This window comes from Cynocephalus volans, chromosome 14 (genome assembly GCF_027409185.1).
Source record: "Cynocephalus volans isolate mCynVol1 chromosome 14, mCynVol1.pri, whole genome shotgun sequence".
Lineage (NCBI taxonomy): Eukaryota > Metazoa > Chordata > Mammalia > Dermoptera > Cynocephalidae > Cynocephalus > Cynocephalus volans.
In genome coordinates, this window is record NC_084473.1 from 91,677,965 (window position 1) to 91,705,649 (window position 27,685).

Genomic DNA, 27,685 nt, shown 5'->3' on the forward strand with positions numbered 1-27,685 from the left:
CTCCCTCTGTCCAGTCCAGGAAATCAAAGGCTCTAAACCACAGCCTCAGTCTCATTCCAGTGCCTGTCGAGCTGCTCGGGCTGGCAGAAGCATTCATGCTGTGTGTTCTGTCCATCGACACCTCTATCTCAGGGACTGGAGGGGAGGTGGCTCCAGGACCCGTTTCACCAGTCCCTCGGCTGGGAGCTCCTTCCAGTGGTTTCTGTTTTACAGAGTCCTTTTCAGTGAAGAAAAACTTGGGAAAATTCTGAGTTGGTTCCACGTGAATCCTTTAGAGTTTTTCACAGGCATGTGGTAGCGCATTTGGGTCCAGAACCTGGAATCGGGAGGAACTGATTTTAAGCCTCTCCACGTGACTGTGGGCAAAACTCTGAGAGCTTTTTTTCACAGGATAAGTTAGAGACTCTGGCTCTTGGAAGGAACAGTACTGAATTAAAATGAGTTTCAGTGTTTGATCATTCAAGGCAAGATTCACTGCTGCTTGTAGTTCAAAGACACTGGATCCATTGACATAGTTGGGGCTCAAGATAAATATTCCTCTTCTACTTTTCTTAATAATGTTCACAATGTCTTCTGCATACATTGGAAATAAAGGATTTAATTGTAATTGATACTGTTAAACCTTGAATCACAATAACCTTGAATCTCTGAGATCTACTCCAAGGTTCCTTGCAATGGATACTCTACATAAGGAGGAAAGGAGACATGGTTTACTCTATCACTTTAACCATGTCAACTCTACCAACAGTTGAAGATACACTCTAGTGTCTAGTCACTCTCAATTTTACATTCCTTCCTTTGTGTTGTCTCCTCAAATTGTCAATTCCTCTAGGAGCAAAGCTCATTGAAACTAGGTAGGCTGGGATAACAGGGGTTATGGGATGTCCCAGGCTCCATGGTGGGAGTATCCAAGGCAGAGAATGTCAGCAGGACATATGAGGTCTGGAAGTCTCATAGATGGCCAGGGATGGGCCCAGGCCTGAGGAACCTGCTCGACCCAGGGCAGAGGCTTGTGAAGGACAGAGTCCCAGAAAGCAGGGAGGCCACCTGTTTATAATGACAGAGAAAACCTCCTGACACAGAGCCAGGGAAGACATCTTTGTTCTGGAAGGCCTACGTAAGGCCTGATATTATTTTTTTTGAAGATTGATTTTTGCAATGACAAAGCATGTCTCTGAAACACATGTTTTTCTCTGTTGTTGCCCAAGATGTTCTATGCTCATGAAACCTCCACAAGATGTATATCCATCCCCTAACAGAAAGAATGGCAGAAAAGACTCAGAGAGAGCTTGCATGTACCTGCCCTCTGTGCTCCATAGTTTTTCTTGGCATACAAAACTTACCTCTTCCTGGGGCCACATCTCTTTCAAGCAAACACAAGGTATATCTATATTTATTTTCCAAAACTTCAGGAAACAGATTCAGGGCCAAGTGTTCCTTGCTCAGAGATGAAGTGGCCTCATTCTCAAAAGAGCTCCATTTTGCATAGGATATGAAAGCATCAAATTCCTTTTTATCTGAGGAAGAGGAACAATGAAAAAAGTAAGCCATTTGTGTATATTTTTTACGATCATGGTACACATGCATGTGCTTAAAACATGTAGTAAATGCATAAGAAATAAGATTCAGGAGCCTTTCAAAATTGACTTAAAAGACAAAAAGCAGTGGCCACCTCCATTTTAAAGTTACACTGAGTGGCACTGATGATCTGCCCCAAATCGAATTCTAGTTTATGAAACACTCTTGCATTTGCACTGGGGTTAGATCAAACCACTGGGTCTTGGGTGATTAAATCGCAGTCACCAGGAGTTCCTGGAGCTTTCTGTGCATCTGCAGTGTTTGTCTCATTAGCTACACATCAAAGAGGAGTCTGCTCCATCAGAGCATGACACCATCCAGCGAGCAAAGGACTGCTAAGACCCAGCACCTGTGTCCATAGGAGAAAAAATACTCCCTTAGAGAGCTGACAGCCCATATACCTATATTTGAATCCCCACATGAAAAAGGAAGACAACAACTTTCCAGCAGGCTGTTTTAAGGATTGCATGAGATAATGTACGTGTCTGGCTCGTAGCAGGCACAAGATAAATATCCTTTCCCCTCCCTTCTGAGTAGGAAGCTATATTTGTAGACCTTATTTTAGAATATTTTAAAGATCTCATCTACCTCCATTGACTATATTGTTACAAATGCACATTGACTACTGGAACATGCTAAAGAACTAACTGCAACAAATAGAAAATCCCAAAAGTTAACTCACAGGCTTTGAAATGGGACACACCCTCCCCAGCATGTCCCACAATCCCTGTCAAATAGAATTGTCACACAATAGTAAGCAGTCGTGCCGATTGCTGAGGCTATTTGATGCTCTTTACTGTTGCTCAGCGTGGATCTAAAAACAGGCCTCAGTGGAAGGAAGTGCGAGCAACAAAAGGGGAAGGTCCAAGAAGCAATGGAGGAGAAAACCAAAGAGCCAGGGCCCAAGGGGGGCTGATCTCTGAAGCACGCATTGCCCAGGTGGGAAGGAGCGGGCTCCTGGGTGCGCGGCAGGTGAGCGCTGCTGTGCCCTGAAAACTGCAACACACCTTAGCAGCCTCCCTTCCTTTCACACCCATGAGAACCCCCAGCCAACTAGGATCTTTCTATGGTCTGGAAACCGAATTTCTTTTGTAATAAGAGTGAAGTATTAGGTGATTTAGGTCCTCCCACAATTCTAACATTCTAGGTCTTTCTAAAATTTTGAATATTCAGCATTAACTTCAGAGTGATTTTGCTGACAAACATCAGGTTGGCCAGCAGAGGACACTGCATCACCGCGCTTGAAAACTGGTTCTGCCTCTCAGATCTGATTACTACAGTGATTAGATAATTCGCTCCATTCAAAAAAGCTAATATTTAAAAAAAAAAAAAATCTTAAAACCACTCTTGGCGTAAGGATTTCTAGTGATGAAATCTCTAGATGATGAGCCTAAAGACAGGTGTGACTGATGGATTTCTTCACTCGTCCTTTCCCCAGTGATCTGACACCTCTGCATCGAATTCCCGGTGCAGGAAAAGCACTAGAATTTGGAGAGGCCTCCCAGTGGATTCTGCTCTTTCCAAGCAACAAAATCATTCACTAAAACTGCAAACATTCTAACCTTAGAGAATTCCAGGATTAGGAAAAAACAGAAGCAGCTCTTCTAAAGAAGCAGAATCAATGAACATTATTATCCTGTCTCGTGGGAAAATTGACAGGCATTACATTAATAGTAACAGTGCTTACATTTTACAGAACTTCCCATTTTTGGGGACATTTCCATCATTTTAAAGCCCCTCGTTTTACAGATAAGGCTAACGGGATCTCTTAAACCAGACAATTTGTGTCCAAATCCCCAGCTCTAACACCTTCTGGTGGTTCAATTTTTGACACATGACATCATATCAGCCTGGCTCATAGGTTCACTGTGACAGTTAAAGGAGTGACCATGCATGACAGGCACACACTGCAGTCCTTAGGAAGCAGTGACAGCTGGCACGTGCTGAGCGCTTACTATGTGTGAGCACCGTTCTAAATGCTCAGTATGTCTTAACTCAGAGTGCCCACACAGCATCTTTTGGGACTGGGGCTCTTACAATCCCATTTTATAGATGAGGAAACGAAGGCACAGAGATGCTATGTCATTTGTCATAGTGCTCTAGGTTGTTTAACAGAGAGATTGTTTTCAAGTCCAACATGCCCCACGACAATATTGTCTACAAGATTTCTGGTAAGTGTCATGAAAAAAAAAATTATTTCTCCAGCCTTCTCTGGCGTGAGGCCACCAGACCTGGAGGAAGGCCTCGACACCTGCAGGTACCACGATGTTGTCCATTTTCCGAGCTCTTCCCTCATGCTCTGCACTGGCTGGCAGCAGGAATCTGAAATTCTTTCCTCAAATAACTCTGAGGAAACAATGTTGATGGCCAGTGATGGCATTTTCTATTGTCCTGTATTATCACTGTCTATGTCAGTTCTGAGAGGAAGTATCAGCGGGTAGCGTGTTGGGGTGACCTTACCCCCCAGCGTCTCGTCCTTGCTCTGGTAGGTTTGGTACAGCAGCACTATTTCGATCCAGTGCCTGTACAGGAGGGCACCCGCCACCAGCACACCCACCAGGGCCATGATGGTGCCAAGCAGGATGTACACAACAGCACTGGGAAGACATGGCAGCCATGAGCAAACACAGAAGCCGCAATCCTGGACCGGGACCACATGGCACCAGCACCACGAGCCTACCCTGTGCCTTTTCCTGCCCTATTATCTCATCGAAATCACTGCTGCATTTCTTCTGAATCTGGGAACATCTTGAAATCATGTCTTGAGGGAACTATCTTACAGTAACTCTGGAGAACTTGGGGGAACGGGCAGTTCCTGATCAGGGTAGCCTGGAAAACTTATCATAGACATTTTATTTATTTTCCCCCCATAAACTTCCACATAATCCACTTGCATTCCTCTCATTGTATATCGTAAATTATTTGCATGTATTATTGTCCTTACTAAAGTTTCAACTTCTCAGACCAGGAGCCACATCTGGTTTACCCTTGCACCTACCACAAAGGTAGCTAACGTAGGGGTCTCCTACAGACCTGTGCTGAGGGAAGTCACCGTACAGGGCACCCACTGCAGACCAGGAACAAACTTTGTCTTATTTAAGCCTCACACACATTCGAACCTGCTCGTGCTACCATCATCTATTAATTAAATAAATGAATGAATGAATCATAGCAACTTCATCTCCGGGCACCTTCTTTAAGAAATTACCTATAATTTCTAGTTCAGCTTTAAAACAGGTCTGATCTGTGACACACGCATATCATTCTGAACACTGAGCAAGATTACGCATCCTTTCTCCAGCCTTCAGACATGAATGCATTATGTGCTCTGGATTCGGAAGCCAGGAAAGGGAGCTGACTCTTGGCACAGTGTCTGCACATTGGGCACGCCCTGTAGGTATCTGTAGAATGAATGAACGAGCGAGTGAACGAGTGACAGGCTTTGCCAGCACGGCCCCACGCGGGAGTCTCAGTAAGAGGATCAGCTCTGCAGCACTGATGCGCAGCTGCTCGAACACTGCACGGGTTACCATGACCACAGTGCCTAGAACAGCGCCTGTCACCTAGAAAAGGTTAGAGGCTGTCATCGCTGTTACTCTTCTTCAGGAAAATTCCTCCCCTCGCGAGTAAAGGCAGCTGCGAACTTTCAGGGCAGGTTCCGGGCTCACCTCCCTTCTCGGGCCTCAGCTGGACGGACTGGGTGGTGTTCCCGATGGAGTTCTGGGCAAAGCAGACGAACTTCCAGCGCAGATCACTCTGAGTAACCTCTGCCAGCTCTAGGACCCGCTCGATGATTTCATCCTTTAAGGTGGACTTTCCTCTCCTAGGAAAGAGGAGAAATGCCACACCCACTCGGTCACGTGCAGTAACACCTACTGGTGGATCTGGAACTTGTGTGAGCCGCCAGCCGCCGGGTTCTCAGAAAAGCTGTGGACCAGCAGCACAGGAAGACGCAGAAGAGTGTAAACTGCTTAGAGAGGCCTCGTTCTTCGTTAAATCATTGACTCTGCTAAGCATTTACACTAAGATATAATTTACTCGTGGCCTTCATCTGACTTTCTTTACTCTGAAAATTCCCCTTGAGAACAGATAATAATAAATAATAATATAGAAAATGATTAAGTCCTGAGGAGGGCATCTGTGTACCAGGCATGCTGCTGAGCACTGAAAATGTGCTCTCAGATGCCCTCCACTCTGTACCCCACAGGAGCCCCACAAAGTAATGATGCAAACATCCTGACTTGGCCACAACCGGACGAGGTACAGAGCGGGTGGGCAGCTCCAGGTCACTCCGCAGGGAGGTGGCTGCCGGGGTCCTGGGCCTAGGCCATTCTGCCCCATCCAGGAAGGTCTGAGTCTCAGTGTTTACTCATGATCTACATTCTCTAAAGTTGCCGATCTACAAACTGTCTTCACGTTAAGAACTCTTATTTATGGGGGTGATGTGTTAGACTGTGTTGCTGTAAGCCTGCAGCACAGGCTCTTCCTCACTGAGTGCCTCCCACCTGCCACACAGGGTGACCTTGCAAAGTGCACGTGATTATCCATAGACAGCAGATGCATGATGGAGGTGCATGGGGTTAAGGTCACATTTCCACTGGATAGAAAATGGAGATTCAGACCCGAGGGCAGGTGACGTCAAAGCACACTCTTTGCCACACTCCTCTACTTTGACCTTTAATGCAATGTCAGCTTAAAAGGGGATCTAGTAACTTCCCTGAGCTTAGAAATTCTTGCCAGATCTTATTGTTGTACCCAAATCTGTCCTTTATTTTTTGTAATAAAGCATACTTTTCAAAATGACATTACATTTGTTCATTGCAATATTTTGAAAATCAGAACAAAGTACTTAATGCATACATCGACACTTCCTCTGAGCCACATCTTGGAGAAAAGAGCGAATGTGTCCTTTAAGGTGATGTCTGATTGCACATGATCGCATCCGAGCCTTTTGACCCTTCCAGATACTGGACACCAGCTTTTCAAGGTATTGGATAGCTCTGAATCTCTAGAGTTACACTTTCTATTAGCCAAGATCTCTCACCAGTACTCTCTGTCCACTGATCTGGGTTCTGTGCCCCAGAGAGCAACACACTAAGTCTAACTTCTCATAAAACATAGTAGCTCTGAAGAGTCTCCTTTTCCAGGTTAAGTTGTTGCAACTCTCCCTCACTTCACATATTTTTTTTTGTCAGACTCCTTATTATGGCACCATTTTCTCTGGATACTTTCCAGACTGTTAATGACTCTGAAAGTTTGGATCCCTGAACTAACCGCATACTCTGAACGGGTGACCCTCGTGGAAACGGGGTGGGGAGGCAGCATCATCTCCTCGATATTGGACGTGATACATGATATTTCTACTCAAAGAGCCTGCATCCATCTGTCTGCTTGATAGCCTGATTTTTAAAGCAGCTGCATCAAACTGTTGCTACCAATTGAGCTTTAAAACAACTTAAACATTTCATTTTATAGCCCTTTCAGGAACTGCACGCAGCCCCCATGTTTAAAATGATCAGATACTTGCATTTCTGTAATTTTAATTTTCACCACTAGCTGGTGCTAGTGGCTACACCATCAACTTAGCGTGTGTATTTTATATTTTAGAGGTTTCTAAAGGTGAAAGCATCTAGTTTGGGTTGCAAAGAATAGAGTCTGCTAGTTTTCTTCTTACCTTTTCCTCTCAGGTGTTGTGGCTTCCCACTACTGGTCAGAATCTTTGATGTACCATATTTTATCACAGGTTTAAAGTCCCTTTAGAAGCCAAATCGTGCTTTGCATTTTAGAGTTAAAGGCTTTCCTGAAAGTGAAGAGGCCGGAGCAAACAGGAAGGAAGTGCGTAAGAAATCTTTGTCCTCTGTGGGGGAGGAAGACCTGACCAGAAGACAGTTGCTTGATACAGTCAGGTTTGCAGGTAAAACAGGTGTGTCAGAAATAACCAAATGTCTGCAAATCTCTCATTCAGAAACACATAAAACCAGGTATGTTTGTCTCTAACAGTCAATACTCATATCTCAAACATTTAACTCTGTGTTCTTAAAATGAAGATTAGCATAATCGTATCACTAAGGGTGCCAGTGTGGTTTGAGGGAGACGCCAGAAAAATGAGGAATTTCGGCGACCAGCCTGGTCTTCAACATCACAACATACATCAATAAAGAACATTTTTCTAACCAATATTTGCATATTAAATGAAAATCATGAGGTTACTATAGCATGTAGTTTAACAGAGAAATTAGTTAGATATTCAGCTGTTTTTCTGAATAATACACTACGGATGAGCATGCATGTTATTAACTACCCTCTACCTGCTTTCTTCATAATGGATATCCAGATATGCTCTACCTCAGACTTAATATTCAACCATGAAATGATTAGGGACTCCATTTGAAAACTCATCTTTGCTCCTTAATATTTTTCCACCAGTAATAACTTAGAATTCATTAAATATCATAAGTAACTTAACATTTGAGCTAATTGATTTTTTCCACCATTTTTCCTCCTTTCTTCCATTCTGTGATGTCGCCCAACTGCTATTGCTATTTCTATAATCAGGATATGCTGCTACTGCCACCTGGTGATCATAATGTCTACCTTTGTGTTTCTTTCCACAATAATAAATCTCTGATTAGTATTTAAAAGAGCACTTATTTTATTAACACAACCAGAATTTAGTCTTAAACACAGTAATGTTCATTTGGCTGTGTGGAAAGACATAGATTAAAATTAACAAAATGAAAGGAGACCACAAGGAAGTCAATTTCCTTTCTACCCAAAAAAGACACGACTTTGGAATACAAATTGTTTGAGCTGAGGTTGTATTATTCTTTTAAAGGCCTGACCAAACATCATATTTATAAGGTTAATGCTACTCAAGTTGGTAAATTTTTAGCCATAACCGATGGACCTAACCAGTATACATAACCATCTGTTCCTGGTGGGAGTTATGAAGAATCTAAAATCTATTGCTGGTGTCCAATGCACCAGCCACTTAACATACATTGTCCCGTTATTTCTCAGTGCGATCTTGTGAGGTCAGTTTTATGATACCTATTTACAGATTTAAAGGCTGAGGCTTACATGGATTAAGTAACTTGCAAGGCCACAAAACTGGTCAGTGACTGAGTCAAGATTGACACCTGTTCTGTCTGACATGAAAACTCAACGCACTTTTCTTTTTATCCCACTTACACCTGCTCCCAGAAGCACAACGTCATTTTAGGGAGATAATACAGCTCAGCTTACCAAGTTTTACTTCCACTGTGTCCTTGATGGGATCCAGAATATCTGGTTTGAGATTAGTGCCATCCACTAAAAGATGAAAACAGAAAACGATCATTTGTGTTGGGAAATCTGAAGGCCTGCTTGCTGAAGATTTGGGTGCATGGCCACACTTTGATCTAAATGTTTTGGAGCTCCCTCTTCAAATTTTACCCATAATCCGTAAATCTAGGAACTCAGGTTTGCGTGTGAAAAGCTTCCTCTCCAAAATAACTGTGGCATCAGGTTGGTGGTGCTCACAAAACATTAGTCCTTGATTCATCCCTACCTGCCAGTGTGCATTTTCTTCCACACCAGTCCTGCTTGCTCACTGTGGACTGGAGCCCCCATCCCTGTCTCTCCCAAAAGATTTCTGTTTGCTGCCATCTGAATGAGTAACCCAATGGGGGAAAAACCCACCCACAAAACTGTACAAGTCAAGGAGATCTGAGTTCACCCTTTCATCCTTAAAATCATGGTTTGTTTCAAAAGGAAGGAGAATGCAATCCTTAATTAATCATTTTATCCTTCAGCCTCCTGCCGCAAACTTTCAAATATGCCTCCACTGTCACCCTGTCCCATCTCCTGATATAGGGAGATTCACGGCCTTCGCTCTCAGGGCCGTGCACACTTACTTCCCAGCGACCACCTGCCTTCACGGACGCCAATGCCCTCCTGCCTCCTCAGTCTCTCTCAATCTCTCTCTCTCTCTCTCTCTCTCGGCTTCTTCCACTAGCATTTATTCATGCTCAGTCTCTCCATCTTAAAAGAGAGGGAAAAAACCCTCCACCTAACACCCCTGCCTCACTCACTCCCCCTCCTTCCCAGCGGCATTCTTGGAAGAGTTCCATGTGCTCATTCCCTCCATCCACTCACTTCCCGTGGAGTCTGGTTTCTGCCCCCATTGCTCCTCTGAGACTGCTGTGGCCACAGTCACCAGTGACACCCTTGCACCTAAACCCATTGGGCATGGAATTTTCAACCTACTTTACCTCTGGGGCCACCCCTCTTTGAAACCCTGTCTTCCTTTGCTTCTAAGTTCCTGTACTCTCTGCTCACCGTCAACCTCCGCATTTACTTCTCTGTGTCCTTGTGGGAGCCCCTTCCTCTGCGCTGCTCTTGACCATCCGTCCCCTTCCCAGTTCTCTCCTAGTGTCCTTCCACCCCATCTGCTCTCCCTGGGTAGCACAGTTCACTCTGTAGGCCCTTCCCTATGAAAGGACTCAGACCTCAAGCTATCTCTCTCCTCCATCGTCAGCTTCACCTCCTCTGCTGCTCCCCTGTCCACCCTTCCACAGATGCCCACGCTTCCACGGATGCCCATGCTTCCACGGATGCCCACGTTTCCACAGATGCCCACGCTTCCACGGATGCCCACATGTCCACGGATGCCCACGCTTCCACGGGTGCCCACGCTTCCATGGATGCCCACTTGCCGATGTGAGTTCTCACACTCCGGCTCCATCTTCTCTGGGCATCTTCCTCTTGGTCTGCACCTCCTCAAGTGCAGGAATACTCCGGGGCTCAGTTCTGGGCTCTCCTCCCTATGGACCCACCCCTAGGTGGTATCACTCAGTTCCTTGGCTTTAGATGTCATGCAAAGTTGATCATCCTCAGGTTCACACCTCCAGCCCTAACTTCTCCAGGCTGCTTCATCTAAATGCCTACTTGTCCTCATGACTTGGATGAATAAAAGTCCTTTCAAGCCTCATACTTAATTTCCTCCTCAGACCTTGTTCTTCTTTGGTCTTTCCAGCCCCATTAAGTGGTGCTGCCATTTACCAACGAATCCGAACAGAAAACAAGAACATCTTTGATTTCTCTCTTTCTTCTGTCCTCTACCTGAAATCCATCATCGTGTTCTGTTGAGTCACAAATCCAGCTACTTGTCACCACCTGTGCTAAGTCTATGCACGGAGCAACCAGAAGCCCAACCAGACCCTGCTGCCCCCCCTGACAAACTCTGTCGCACATGACGCAAGCCACCTACGTGCCAGCTCCACACCTGGCCCTCACACCTGGCTCCCCCTTGTCCTCTTCCCCATTCCCAGTCACCAAGTCCTTTCAGTCCACCCACGTCTCTCCACCCCCTCTGCCACTCCCTAGTTCGGGTCCCCATGAGCAATCGCCTGCTTGACCTCAGCAGCCTCCTAACTCTTGTCTCTGCTTCTGTTCTTACTCTCCAAAATTCATTTTCTACACAGTAGACAGAGCTGTCTATCTCTAATGCAAATCCAGTCATGACACTGTCCCACTGAAAACCCTCAACAGCTCCCCATTGTTTCGTGAATAAAGCTCCAGACTGTTCTATTCAAACTGAAGAGAACACACCGTCCAAACGATGTCAGCTCGGCTTCCAGACCCTCACCCTCAAGCGACCCTTTTCTTCCTAGAATGCAGTGAGCTCCCTTCCCTCCCTGGGCATCCGCTGTGCTGCGCCCTCTGCTGGAATGGTACCTGCCCCACCTGCCCCACGTGCCCTGGGCTCGTTTGTCCTGTTGCCTCGTTCTCACCTGGACTCGGCTTCCTGGGGTTTGGATCTGCTGTGCTTCCCACACGCCCACTGCTCCTTCTTGCTTCCTATGTCTGCCACGTAAGATGCTAAGTTCTCAGAGCCCAGATAAACAGTCTAGGTCCTCATTCTTACACCCTTAGCTCCAAGCCTGCCACATCTTAGACGCTCAGTACGTATTTGTGTGAGGAAGAATAAAGGCAAGAATGAATGAGCAAGTGAGAAAGATGGGGATAAAGAAAAAGAAGGCTCGAGTTAAACTGCTGCAGGAGATGCTGTAAGGTGTCCCCTGGGCGAGAGAAAAGCAGATCGTGACACTGAGAGTTTGCGTTACTTGGAGGGGAAGGTGGTGCAAGTGGAGCTGTCACCACCCTCAGTGGACAGTATAGCATAAATGGAGCACTGAGAGCTGCACAGGCAGGAGCATTCAACTTGCTCTTAGGGTGCTCCGTGTGGTTTGCATCTTGCAATAAAAGAACAGGAGGTAAAATCGATTAATACCTTTACCAAGAGCTAAGTCAACCACTCGAGCTCTTCAATACAGAGCACGAATGACTGGCTCTGCTCTGTTTTGACTCCACAGGCCACGCTTAAATCAATTACCTCGTACAGTTTATTCATGCTGATACTTGCAGATCTTGTAAGAATGACCCAAGGGAGAGGATGGGACAAAAATAGACAAGTCACAGAAGAAGAAATCCAGAGGGCCAGTAAACAGATGACAAGACGGTCAACCTCATGGGTCATCAGAGGACTGTAAATTGGCAGGAAGCAAAAAAAGAAACCCCACTTGACAACAATCAACAAGTCTGATAACAGCTAATATTATTTGGGAATAAAGGAGTCTGTTCATGGTTGATGGGGCGTATATCGGCAAAACAATACTTTAGCATAAAACCAGGTGTTGATGGCACAAAACACATTTTATGGCACAAAACACATTTTATAACACAAAATAATATTCTATTTGATTAATGGATACACACATATGTAGAAAAGCATTAAAAACATAAACAGAAAGGATATAAACTATAATACTGTAACGACACTGGAGCAGAAAGGGCTTGAGACGAGATGGGGGCATAGACCTTAAGTTGCACCTGCCATGTTTTGTTTTTTTAAAGGAAAAACAAGATTTTAAGCATGTGGAAAAACGTTAACACTTGTTAAAGCTGGTGATAGGTACATGGATGTCACTTAATATTTCTGTGTGTGAAAGATTTAATAATTTAAAATTTTATAATAAAAGCACACCAGGGGCAGTGCACGGACAACCCAACTTGTGACAACTTGAACATGCCAGAGCTTAAACCTCCCTTGGTGGGGGACCTGGGCTAATGGGGAAATAGATGTTTGCCCACATTCAAGATTCATATGACTATCCTTTTTTTTTAATCCCTGAAAAGAAAAGGTTACTAAGCCAAAGGAAGCTAATTTTAATTGGCCAATTGGGGTTCAGATCTCAAACCCTGAGACAAAAATCTCACTTACCAATGGTTTTCATTTGAACAACAGCTCTGACTGTCCATGAACTCACTCTGTCCAACTGCGTGTAATCACATATGTGTGTGCCCTGGTGATAGTCATAGACTTCACCCGCTAGGATTCGGTTGCTCCTTTTCTTAGAGAGGGGTTTTCCATTCTATGCAAAAGATAAGAAAATTAAATAACTTTCCTTAATGACAGAATTTTTATTAAAATTAATCACACCTATAGAAAAATTTCGTGAAATTGAACTGAGGAGGAGGAAGGCCACTCTGAGATAAGGGCATCCCACAAGCTATGAGGACATTGTTTTCAAAAATTAAATTGTAAGATTCTTATTCAATACAAGAGGCATTTTCTAATACAATTACATTATGTGTGGAGATGAGGGAACCTGATCAGCCCACAAAGAGCTATTTAACCTAGTGTTTCCCAGACAGTGATTCAGGCCTTCAAGGGTATTCTAGAAAACTCATAGTGTTTTAAGGGCTGATACCTAAGTTAGTTTTTAAAAATACACATATATGTGTGTATACACATGCACACACATAAATATACATATGTATATATACTTGTGTTTATATATGTATGTGTATATATATATATGTACATATTTCTGAAATTGACAGATTTCCTATGCATACGTGAGGGTAATATATAATGTTATTAAATAATAAATATACAGGTATTCATAAATATTACAAAGAATGACTGAAGACTGAAAAACAATTGTTTAACTCATAGTGAACCCGGAGTCAAATAAGAGCTAAAGTGCAATTATCTACCTGTCTCTCCCTTACTTAGAATCTACTGGTGACTCCCTTTGTCTTTAGGATAAAGTCTAAAATTCTTCACAGTCTGATCTCAGTCTCACTTCCTGCTGCTGCCCCTAAATAACCATGTTCTTTCCTGGCACCTGCATTTGCAGGCGTCTCACCCCTGCACAGGCTCCTGCTCAACCTCCAACTCCGACTCAGGAGGTGGCTCCTGTAGAGACAGTCATCACACGCTCCCCAGCAGACCCGGCCCCTCCATGCATTTCATGCATGATTGTGCATAGCTTGTTTGTAGTAATGATATGTTTAGGTATCTCTAGTTCTTGAGAGCAGCCTTTGTGCCAGGACATTTATCTGGTCCTGGACACACTGAGAGCAATGAACATGGATCCCCTTCCTTCACTCCAGGAAGGCAGGCCCTGAGTAGGAAGCCATTCTAGAGCACCATTCACAGAGTGCCAGGGAGCACTCTGGCGGCCCTGCCCTGCTCGCACGGTGCAGGGATGCTCCCTCAAGTCTAATCAGAGCCTTGGAGGATATGTAGAAATCAGTCAATTGAAGGCAAGTGCCACTTTAGGAACATTTGAAGTCAAGTGTGTACATAGAAAACAAGGCCGAGGAGAAAGGCTGATGAACACAGATGTGTTTGAATTTTATGTCTCCTGTACACAGCAAGTGGGACAGCGATAGGAGGCTCTTTGAAAAGGATGTGTGAATAAATGGACGTACAACCATTTTTCTTGAATAAAATGGATGTACCTTTTTTCTTGAAAAAAGGTTTTCAAGAAGGAGAATCACATGATCAGACACTTTTTGAAAAATGACTGGCAGTTAGGTATGGAAGCTCATGTGAGTTTAAGCAAAGACTGTCATAATCCCCTTTGCATCACCAGGGTCTGGGGCATTGCAGGGACTCAAGAAATGTTCGTTGAATGATTATCACTGCTCCAATAACCCTGTAGCCCCTAGCCTCCATGTATAACACTGTTTCTATGGCACATGGCCTTCCAGTTTCCAACTGAGAGTACCAGGAGCAAATCTCTTACCATTGTAATTGAAAGAAAAGAGATAAACAGCAAAAATAATAAAATGATAAGAATCTGTTGTTGATATAGATTACAAAATTCTTTCTCCTGTATTATCACATATAATAATCCAAAGGATTATCTGACTTTGGGTAGACGATGGAGTTTGGATGTGCTGTCCCCTCCAAAACTCATGTGGAAATTTGATCCCCAATGTGACAGTGTTGGAAACTGATTGAGTCATGGGGGTGGATCCCTCACGAATGGATTAATGCTCTCCCTGGGGGAGGGGGGATTAGTGAGTGAGTTCTTGCTCTATTAGTTCCTGTGAGAGGTCTTTTAAAAAAGACCCTGGCACCTTCTCTCTCTCTCTCTCTCTCTCTCTTGCTTCCTCTTGCCATGTGATCTCCTTGTACCCACTGGCTGCCCTGCCACTTTCCGCCATGAGTAGAAGCAGCCTGAGGCCCATGCCAGATGCAGCTGTCCCAGAATCGTAAGTCTAGTAAACTTCTTTCCTTTATAAATTACCCAGTCTCAGGTATTTCTGTTATAGCAACACAAAACGGACTCAAACAGTAGATTTAACTTCTTCTGTTTTATAAATGAGAAAACAGAGGTCTGGAGTTAAGGTAAGTTGAGAGGACTGAGAATCCACCTAAATTTTTCTGACTCTGAGTTTCACGCTCTGACTGAGGAATTTCCCTTCCACTTTGCCTGCTGACTGGTAGAAGCAGAGAGTCCCCCCCTCCAAGTCTCTGGTGGGGTCCCTGTGGTCCGAGAAGGAATTTCCAGCAGGTTAGCAAGGAGTATAAGAGGAGGGCCAGACTGGTCAGAGTGGCAGCTGCAGGTGGGAAGTAAACAAGACAAAGTGGTGGGACAGACAGGTGACCTGAAAATATCAGGTGATCTCAAAGATTAGAAACCTTTCAAAAGGAAGTTTAAGAGCATGGGGGAGATTCAGAGATAAAACATTAGAGAACACAGTAATATCATATAGAGATCAAAATTTAGAGCAGAGCTCTGTAGTAAATCACATCAGAGAAATGGAGAGAAAATGAAGAGTTGTCACAAAGATCTCAGCTGAGCCACTGGGGAGAGTGTGTGTGTGGGGTAACACCAAAGTAGACCTGATTTATTTTTTCACGAAAAGATAACTATGGCTTAGTACATGATGGAGTTTGGATGTATTGTCCTCCCAGAACTCATGTGGAAATTTGATCCCCAATGTGGCAGTGTTGGAAACTGACTGAATCATGGGGGTGGATCCCTTGTGAATGGATTAATGCTCTCCCTAGGTGGGGGGATTAATGAGTGAGATTTTGCTCTATTAGTTCCAATGAGAGCTGGTTGTTTAAAAGACCCTGGCACCTCCCCTCCCTCCCTCTCTCTTGCTTCCTCTCGCCATGTGACCTGCTTGTCCCCACCGGCTGCCTGCCACTTTCTGCCACAAGTAGAAGCAGCCTGAGGCCTGTGCCAGATGCAGCTGTCGCAGAATCATAAGCCAAATAAACCTCTGTTCTTTATAAATTACCCACTCTCAGGTATTTCTGTTATAGCAACACAAAATGGACGTATACAGTATGTATCATTAAGGCTCTGTGAGATGGAACTCAAAGGAAACATCTAAGAAAAGAAATTAGGGAGAAACAATTTATGCCAAGGATGATGGGAAACTAATACAATTACAAATGATTCCAGAAGGAAAGAGAGAAGCTAATGTAGCTGCACAGGGAACTCTTTGTTTTGCTCAGATGTGAAACAGTCACGAACAAAATATGGAAGGGAGAACACCCACCAATGTGAGTCTGTATGAATAGTGTCAGTAAGTCCTAAAAGGAATGCAAGCATGCAAAAAAAAAAAACCCCTGAAGACACTGAAAGGTACCTTGAAAAGTATGTATGAAGCAAGGAGAAGAACAAAGTTATTCTTCCCACTTGGGCCAGTTGTATTATACCGTATCATCAAACTCTTGTACTACCAGACGGTATAGCTATTCCTGAAAGCAGCACGCACATTGCATTATTCTATGGGAACCCTGCTCCCTGAGCTTGGGCAACACAGTGGGGCTCCTGTGCCTAGTCTGGCACCAGACTCCCACTGCCTAGTCTAGGAGAACGAACTAATACGATGTACGTTTCTATTCCTGTCCTCCCCGATGGACTTCGGGTTCTCATGTCCATTTTAATGTTCCCTACCTTGGTTTCAGACGTGTATACATCACCTCTCTTCCATCCCTAATCAAATTAACTTCTACTTCCTCCAACTTGGTAAATGCTGTGAGTATATTTTGAGCCAGAGACACCCAAAATATTATAGTCATCTCTTGAACACTTCTCAAAGTATTTAATTTTTTTATTACATAAAAAGATCACTGTCCCACCATGCTGAGCTGCTCACCCTTCACTGAATATCTCCTTTGTTTTTCCATTTCTGTTGCCAATTTTCTGTTGCTCTTTGTGATAAATATAGCTGCACAATCTTTTGCCCCAGTCATCAACTAACAACATTCTACTTGTATATAAATTCTGTACTAATATTAATCTTTTAATGGGAAAAGAGCACATTATGGAAACTACTGATGATACGCTTGATGTCAATCCTTAGCTAAATTCTTGAGTGGATTATTAAACAGATGGAAGTGATGGTTTACCACTTCCTTAGAAAAGGAAGTGATCATTAAGAGCAGCCAGGTTGCATTCACAGATGACAATTACATCAAAGTCTTCTCATTTTCCTCTGTGATTGAATGGTTAGTTCAGAGGCTGAGAAGTAAAGCAAGCACATTGCGTCTTCACTCTAGTAAGTAATTGCAAAATACTTTCACAATCTCCCTGTTAAGCAAAAGATACATGTGGGCTGAATGATAGGGCATTTGGGTGCTTCTGTAGTTAATTGAGCAGCAGTACGCCCAAGTGGTAAATTAATGGGCCATACGTGACTAGAAGGATCACTCTGGAGTCCACAGCTGAGAACTCTGTCCTTGGTGCCATCCTGTTTAGTATTTTTACTAGGAACTTCAGTGAGCACATATCACGTATGCTTATCTCATCTACAAGCCTGACAAATCTGGAAGAGATGGCTAATACGTTGTATTTCAAAATCAGAATTCCAATTTCTTGACACATAAGCTAAAACCCACAAATTATAGTTTAACAGGAATAAATATAAAATCATTACAATTTCTAACACAAAACAGAGAGAGAGAGAGTGCTCATAGAACTGTCTGATTGCAGTTCTTGTGAAAAAGACCTGCCTGCCAACTCAGAATGAATCAGCCATACAATGGGACATCCCAAAGCTAAAACAATTGCATGCTGAATCAATATTTTGTTCACAACAGGAAGGAAATAGTTCCACTGTTATCAGCATTCGTTAGACAGCATGTAGATTACTGTATTGAACAGGTGTTAGGAAGCTGTCCAGGATTATGGGAGGTCTGAGATATTCACAGTGACAACAATGGAATGGGCCAGTGTATTGACCTTGGAAACAGTTTTCAAAAACATAATCTAATTTGTCCTTACTTCTTTCCTAGTTAGAAACATATTAACCTTTGAGTATAGCCACCCTCTCCATGTTCACCAGTTCTCTATGGCACTTGGCTCCCAGAATGCCAACAGGTGCCAGTTGCTACAAGAACTAGAACAAAAGGAAATGAGAAGTGGTGTCAGGTCTCTGTGCAAAAATTCCATGGAACACGGGGCTCAGAAATGACCCAGCAGCCACATCAGCATTGTGGCAAGCAAATGTGGCATATGAATTGTCTGAAACCACTGGTGGAAATGTTATTCATGGCACAATTCCTACTGATAGGAGGTCAAAGCAGTGTCACTGAAATCCATATCTTGATGCCCTAGGTCATTCCAGAAGAGACTCTTCCACTGCCATTTGTTATAATTTTGCCTTGTGTCAAAGATTTCCTTAGCTGAAGATCATAAAAATGCTGTCTTTTAAAATGTAATTGTCATTTATTTAAGATGAAGTCTGTTTATATACAGAAAATGTTCTTGGAATAAATAACAAATAAATCATTTTAATTTTTATTTCTCAGTCATTAAATATTTTAATTAAGAGTCTCCAAGCACAATGGCCCAGCCAGGCCCTGATGCTCTTCTTGACCCTTCTTCAGGCCAGAGGCAAGTGCAGGACAGTGATTATCTGTAGAGAGAACAGCTGGCCCCTCCCAACCCCAGTGGCTGAGCATTGACCCAACAAAGCCTCAGTGCTATGATAAATGCTATCCTAGGCTGGGAGGCAAGCTCAAGTTCACACAGATCTGTGGAGCACAGCCTCTGGCCCTGACTACCCTGAGTGGCTGAGCAGCAACCCCAGAGACCTCACCTAGCCTCAGAGCCCAGCACAGGTGGCTCTACCCAACTATGGATTACAAACAACAGTACTGCATGGCCAGAGCAGACAACCTGCAACCCTGCCCAATCAGAGGCAATCATAGAGACCAGCCAGCAGCTTCACCTGATTGCAGAGTCCAGCTAGTAGTCTCAGACCATGGAGCACATCCAGTAATTCCAGTCAACCTCAGAGCACAGGCTGCAGCCCAGCCCAACTAGAAAGCCCAGTACCAAGGTCTGCTTGTCTAGGGTTGCTACCAACTTACCCATCTAGAATTCCAAGCCGGATTAAGTAGTGAAGGTCTATCCCTGCCAAAGAACACCTGCAAGGACCAGAAGAGGTGGTCCTTTCCTCAAATGCACAGTCATCAATGCAAAGACATAAGGATTATGAAAAATTAGGGAAATATGATACCATCAAAATAAACTAATAAAGCTTTGATAATAAACTCTGAAGAAATAAAGATCTTTGAAATGACTTACAAAAAATTCAGAACAATTCTCTTAAAAGAAGTTCAGGGAGCTACAAGAAAATATGAATAGAAAATTAAAGAAAATTTTAAAAACAATTCATGAACAAAATTAGAAGTTTGAAAAAATAGAAATGATAAAAAAATAGGTAGTTAGAGGTAAAGAATATAATGGAATTAAAAATTTCAATGGAAAGCTTCAACAGCAGACTTGGTCAAGCAGAAAAATCAGTGAGCTGAGTAGGACATTTGAAATTATGCAGAAAGAGGAACAAAACAGCAACTACAACAACAAAAGGATGAAAAGAATGCCTACTGGAATTAGGTGACATCATTAAGAGAAGTAACATTTGCATAACAGGAGCTTTGGAAGTAGAAGAAATAGAAAAAGGCCCAGAAAGCATATTAAGGAAATAATGGCTGAAATTCTCCCTATCTGAAGAAAGATAACATTTAGGTACAGAAAACTTAGAAATCTCCAATTAAATTCAACCCAAAGAGTTCATCAAGACACATCATAATCAAGTTATCAAAAATCAAAGACAAAGAAAGAATACTGAAAGTATCAAAAGATAAAAACATCACATTAAAGGGAGTCCTAATATGGTTACCACTGGATTTATCAGCAGAAATCCTGCAATCCAGGAGACAGTGAAATGATATGTTCAAATTGCTGAAGGGAAAAAAAGTTGCCAAGCAAGAATACAGTGCTCAACAAAGCTGTTTTTCAGAAACAAGATAAAAATTAAAACTTTCTCGAACAAACAAAAGCCAAGAAAGTTTGGGCTGGCCCGTGGCTCACTCGGGAGAGTGCGGTGCTGATAACACCAAGGCCCTGGGTTCGGATCCCATATAGGGATGGCCGGTTAGCTCATTGGGTGAGCATGGTGCTGACAACACCAAGTCAGGGGTTAAGATCTCCTTACCGGTCATCTTTAAAAAAAAAAAAAAAAAAAGCCAAGAAAGTTTATCACCACTAGGCCTACTTTCAGGAATTGCTAAAAGGATTTCTTTAAGTTAAAACAGACGTGTTAATTAATAACAAAGAAAAAATCTCTAAGGTATAAGTAAAACTTAATCATGTTCAGAATTCTCTAATATTATTAAGGTGGTGTGTAAAGCAGTTTTATCACTACTATGAGGGTTAAAAGACAAAACCATTTAAAACAACTGTAGCTACAATAAATTAAGGGATACAAATTGCAAAAAATGTAAATAAATTTTAACATTAAAATCAAAAAGGTGGAGGAGAGGGAGTGAAAGTGCAGAAAAAAGGTGTACAGAAAGAAAGGTACAAAAAATACCACCACAGAAAACCATCAAAACACAAAGGCAGACAGCGAAAGAGATAGAAAGAAACAAAAACCTACAAAACCACTAAAAAAAGTACAAAATAGCATTGGCAGGTCCATATCTATCAATAATTACTTTGAATGCAAATGGATTTAATTCTCCAATCAAAAGACATAGAGTTGCTAAATAGATATAAAAACAAGATCCAACCATATGCAGCCAACAAGACACTCACTTTATTAGTAAGAACATATACAGACTGAAAGTAAAGGGATGAAAAAAGATATTCCATGCAAAAGGAAACCCAAAGAGAGTAAGGACAGATATACTCATATCAGACGGAATAGCCTTTAAGTCAAAAACTGTTAAAAGATACAAAAAAAAGGTCATTTTATAATGATAAATGGGTAAATTTGCCAAGAGTAAATAACAATTGTAACAATATATGCACTCAACATTGTAGCACCTAAGTATATAAAGCAATTATTAAATGATCTAAAAGGAGAGATAGACTGCAATACAATAGTAGGGGACCTCAATAGCCCATGCTCAACAGAACAGATCATATAGACAGAAAATAAATAAAAAAATATTGGACTTGAATTATACTTTAGAGCAAATGGGCCTAACAGACACATACAGAACATTGCATCCAACAGCAGCAGAATACACAATCTTCTCAAGCACACATGGAACACTCTCCAGGACAGACCATGTTAGGCCACAAAACAAGTTTTAACAAATTTAAGAAGAGCGAAATCATATCAAGTATCTTTTCAGATCACAATGGCATAAAAATAGACATCAACAACAGAAGAAATCCTGGAAAACACTCAAATATGTGCAAATTAAATAACATGTTCCTAAACAACCAATGAGTCACAAAATTTTTTTTAAAAAAATCAGAAAATACCTTGAGTCAAATGAAAATGAAAACACAACATACCAAAACACAAGCAAAAGCAATCCTAAGAGGGAGATTTATAACAATAAATGCCTATATCAAAAAAGAGGAAAGATCTCAAATAAACAATCAAATATTACACCTCAAGGAACTAGAAAAGAAATAACAAACTAAGCCCAAAGTAAGCATAAGGAAGGAAATAAGAAAGATCAGAGCAGAAATAAATAAAATAGAGTCAAAAAGATAGAAACAATTAGTAAAACTAACAGCTGGGTTTTTTAAAAAAAGATAAAATTGACAAATCTTTAGCTAGACTAACAGTAGAAAAAGAAGTTTCAAATAAATAAAACCAGAAATAAAAGAGAAGACATTACAACTGATACCACAGAAATACAAAGGACCATAAAAAACAGCTCTGAAAAATTATATACCAACAAAATGGATTATCTAGAGGAAATGGATAAATTCCTAGATACATACAATCTACGAAGACTGAATCATAAAGAAGTAGAAAAACTGAACAGACCAGTAATGAGTAAGGAGATTGAATCAACAATAAAAAGTCTCCCATAAAAGAAAAGTCCAGGACCAGATGGCTTCACTGCTGACTTCTACAAAAAATTCCAAGAAAAACTAACACCAATTCTTCTCAAATTCTCCCCCAAAAAATCAAAGTTGGGGGGAAGTCTTCCAAACCCATTTATGAGGTCAGCACTACCCTTGATGCCAAAGCTGGACAAAGACACTATACAAGAAAAGAAAATTACTGGTCAATATCCCTGATGAATATAGATGGAAAAATCTTTAACAAAATATTAGCAAACTGAATTCAACAACACATTAAAAGAATCATTCACTGTGATCAAGTGGGATTTATCCCTGGGATGGAAGATCTACAGATTCAATGCAATCCCTATCAAAATTCCAATGTCACTTTTAACAGAGATAGCAAAAACTTAAATTTCTTAAATTTGTATGGAAACACACAAGATCCCCCAAAAGCCACAACAATCTTGAGCCAAAAGAACAAAGCTAGAGGCATCATACTCCCTGATTTCAAAATATATTTTAAAGTGATTATAATCAAAATAGTGTGGTACTAGCATAAAAGCAGACATATAGGCCAATGGAACAGGATAGAATCCCAGAAATAAGCCTATGCATTTACAGTCAATTGGTTTTCAACAATAGTGCCAAGAAACCTACACATTTACAGTCAACTGATTGTCAGTAAAAGTGCCAAAAACACACAAGGACAGTCCTCTCAATAAATGGTGGTGGAAAAACTGGTTATCCACATGCAGAAGAATGAAATTGTATCCTTATCTTACACCATATACAAAAAATCAACCAAAATGTACTAAAGACTTGAATATAAGACAAGAAACTTTAAAGCTACAGGGAGAAAACATAAGGGGAAAGCTCTACAACATGGATCTGGGCAAAGATTTTTTTTTTTTTGGATATGAACGTGAAAATACAGGCAACAAAACCAAAAATAGACAGTGAGATTGCATCGAACTGAAAAGCTTCTGCACAGTAAAGGAAATAATTAACCAAGTGAAGAGACGGCCCATAGAACGGGAGAAAATATTTGCAAACCATACATCTGATTAGGGGTTAATATCCAAAATATATAAGGAACTCAAGCAACTCAATAGCAAGAAAACAAATAAATAAGTTTAAAAATGGGCAAAGGACCTGAACAGACATTTTTCAAAAGAAGACATATAAACGGCCAACAGGTACATGAAAAAATGCTCAGCGTCACTAATCATTGGAGAAATGCAAATCAAAACCACATTGAGGGGCCGGCCCCGTGGCTCACTAGGGAGAGTGTGGTGCTGGTAGCACCAAGGCCACGGGTTCGGATCCTATAGGGATAGCCGTGCGCTCACTAGTTGAGCGTGGTGCAAAAAACCCAAAAAAACAAAACAAAAGAAAAAAAAAAAAAAACCACACTGAGGTATCACTTCACATCTATTAGAATGGCTTTTATTAAAAAGATGAAAGATAAGTGTTGGCATGGATGCAGAGAAAAGGGAACTCTTGTACATTGTTGGTGGGAACGTAAATTAGTATAGCCATTATGGGAAACAGTGTGAAGTTTCCTCAAAAAATCAAAAATAGAACTACCATACAATTCAGCAATCCTGTTCTGGAAATAAATCCAAAGAATCTGAAATCAGTGTATCAAAGGGATAGCTGCACTCCCATGTTCATTGCAGCACTGTTCACAAAAGCCAAGATGTACAAATATGCAATCAACCCATGTTCAATGACAGATGAACGGATAAATAAAATGTGATACACGCACACACACAGACACGTACACGATGTAATACTATTCAGTCTTAATAAAGAGGGAAATACTGTCATTTACAACAACACAGAGGAACCTGGAGAACATAATGCAAAGTGAAATAAGCCAAGCATAGAAAGACAAATACCACATGATTTCACTTATATGTGGAATCTGAAAAGGTTACACTCATAGAAGCAGGGAGTAGAATGATGGTTACCAGAGGCTGGGGAGCGGGGAATGGGGTGGTGAGAAGGAATTAGAGAGTTATTGGTCAAAGGGTACAAAGTTTCATTTAGACAGAAAGAATAAATTTTGAGATCTACTGCACGGTAGGGTCAATAATAATATATTGTATATTTCAAAATAATGAAGAGAATAAATTTCAAATGTCTTTCCACAAAAAATGATAAATGAGGTGATGAGTATTGTAATTAGCTTGATTTAATCATTCCACACCGTATACATATATCAGAACATCACATTGTGCCCCATAAATGCATATAATTATGATTTGTCAACCAAAAATAATTTTAAAATTAAAAAATAAAATAAAATGTTGAAAAAAAGAATCTCCAAGCCTACATTTTTTGATGTGTTTATTGAAAATATTTTGGAACCCTCCAGAGACTCTAAGCCCGTGGATTTATTTCTGTTGGATACTCTGTGCATCTGGTGGGTGTATCTCTGGTCAGCAGTTTCATTTGAATTCAATAAAGCCATGTTTTCATCATCTCAAGCCAATGTCAGCTTCATCTTGAATCTGTCTTAAGTGTGACCCACCCACCACTTGAGAACCTGGGGTTTAGCATGAAGAAAAGGGCGTCAGTTATAGTGATATACTACTGCCACGAGGTTCGTGACTTCCATGTTACTGTGTGCATGCACATGTGTGCAATTCATGAGACATAACCTGAGCTGGGACCTGTCCAAATCTGTGTCAGAAGGTACAATTTTAATAACAGCCATTGTTCCCCTACCTTTAGGACAGTCGCCTGCCTGTTCACCATTAAACACATGCTGATGTTTGCAGTCAAAGCCCCAGAGAAGTGAAACAAAGCTTCCTTTTGTGAATGTCATATAGCTTTAGGGTTTGGCTTATAGAAGCAATATACAGGAACTACTACGTGGCTTCTGCTCAACTGCAAGTGAAAATAGCTTTCATTTCAGGTATACAGTCATTGAAGATTCAAACGCATTTCCATCTGAAATAACTGGGGCCAGGCTGCTTTACTGGCCTAGGAACAGCCCACCTAGACAGCAAGGTGTCTGTCATCCCAGATTACACATACTTTGAATCAAGAGAAGTATTGTTCTTGAGAGAGAACTGAAAATAATGAACAGAACTATTGGTTTTTCTTACTAACCTCATTTTAGAGTTTATATAATTAAGATGTTTCTTAAATTAGGATTTTATTGAGGCTACCATTCTTTTAACGTTATTTTAAAATACAGATGTGGGACCACAAGCCACGTCATTCACCCTGTCTGTCTAACATTGCAGAGTCTTGAGAATCAAGTGAGGGAATATCTTCTCATTCCATGGTCACTGTACCACCTGCAGTTTCTCATTGTTGAGTTTTGGAGTGCATAAAACCACCAGAAAAACATGGTATACCTTCCTGACTTTAATGAGAGACAATTTAAAATGAAATATTTATATTAACAGACACATATATTATGAAGTTGAATTTTAAATTGTGCAGGATTTTTAAGGCAAAGTACCGGACTTCAAACAGTTAATGTGATTGTAGGAGACAACTTAGATTCTATTCCCTGATTCTACCACCCAGACATCAAGTGCCATGGGCTCTGCTGGAGGAGATGCTGAAGTAGCATTTATACTTCTACGTTTGCCAGCACTTGGAAAAACTATAACCATGATGAAATATGAAGTGTTTTTGTTATGAAAGTCCACTTACATGTGCTTCATAATTCAACATTTGAATTATGTTTGTTCTTGCCTTTGTTTTCTTTTTCTCTTAGCACTGTATTCCCTCCTCACCATCTCACCTGTGCAAGACACCTGTCACCCAGGGCCACCTTGTGTTTGTCCTAATTGTCTCCCAGATGTGTCCTCTTTGGAAAGTATTCCAGTCTCCTAGTTCTTTCACAAGGCTTTCAAGACTTACTCTTTGGGTTCTCCCTTCCCCTTAGCAATGCCCAATGCATTCCAAATGCAGTAAAAATGAACCAACCTGTCCTTCTGCACTAGCAGATGTTACTATGTTTACGTCTTACCTCATGTGTCATATACTTGACTATTAGAAATATTTCTGGCATTGGTAAAAAGAAAGGTTCTACTAATTAGAATACTAGGCTCTGTAGCTACCCAAGAGACAAGACCATTTTAGAAAATCAGGTCTCCATGGACACAGGTCCAGCCTTTGTAAAGCTCTAGACCTCAGATTCTCAAACACACATTTCTGTAAAGTGCATATAGAGATATACCATAAAAATAATGCTGTTATACTAGTTACAGAGAAAACCATTCTTACCTGGTACCATGTCACCTCTGGACATTGTGCATTGCTTTGGCATCTGAGACTGGGGCAGTAAATGACGTGCGTGCTACCAAGAAGTATGTATTGCGTATGGGATAAAGAGTTATCGCAGGATGCGTTCATCTGGGGTTTAACTTCTAAGACCATCTTGACACAACAGGCCACATTCTGGGTGCTCCTAGAAGATCAACAAGGTTCTGTGAATATAAATATTTTATCAAGATGATAGTGGATTGGGGAATGTTTTCAGATAAGAATGCATTTGAGATGTACCTAATCCTGGGACCACAAATATATGACCCAGCACTATTCACTGGGGTCAAAAAAAGGAGATTGCTCTTGTCCTGAATGATGTGAGAATAGCTTTTAGTAATTTCCCTTAATGGATCTCCATTCTGAGGTTGTAGGTACCACTGAACATCAGGTAGGTCCTTGCTGCCTCTGCAGGGCAGGCGTTCAGGTGAGAGTTGACTTCTGTGATAGAAGTGGGATTGCTGTGGCTCTGGCAAGTCACAAAATAACACAAACTCCTCCTCACTCCCTGCAGAATACGTCCAAAGGAGTTTTTTGGTGGAACAATCTGAAAATCACAATAAACAAAGCAACATAGAAACACGTTAGAAAATGGAATTCTAATATATTTACAAACAGGATTTGATTTAACAAGGGATTAAGCTTCCTTGTGTGTCCTTCACTCTTCCCATTTTGTAGGGGAAAAGAAGTTCACGCTCTGTGTGAAGTCTACGTGTCCCAGGAGACTCCAGCATCACCAGAGCAGCCGGGTTTCCTGTGAAAGACGGTGGAACCATTGTTCAGTCCTATCCAGCTGCTCCTCCTGAACCCCAGCTACCGTCTCTGGGTTCCCATCCGTGCGTGGCATCAGCTGAAAGCTGTTAACCCCAATAATTCTTCTCCTACTCCCTTCTTGACAGTAGGAAGGAAATACTGTGTATTAATGTCACACTTCTGATATATCATATTATCTGTCACTTTAAACTTTGACCACAAGACTCACAGTGTTATCATGAAAAGTGAAAACCCCTAACTAAAATATTAAATCCTTTAATCCTGTCTTCTGCAACAAGCCAAAGAAACATCAAACCCAAATAAAGCATTGTTCTCCCTTGTTCCTGTCATCACTGCAATGACCTTGCTCTGTTGCCAGAGCGGAGTATGTTGAGCTCAGAGCTCTGCCCTGAGGATCCTCTTCATTTCTGTAAATCAAG

The 27,685-nt window shown here is 41.6% G+C and overlaps 1 pseudogene; it reads right to left on the reverse strand.

The window, feature by feature from the left end:
• Positions 1 to 164: 164 nt before the first annotated feature.
• LOC134363421 (interleukin-18 receptor accessory protein-like) lies at positions 165 to 27,574 on the reverse strand (annotated as a pseudogene).
• Between the last annotated feature and the right edge of the window lie 111 nt (positions 27,575 to 27,685).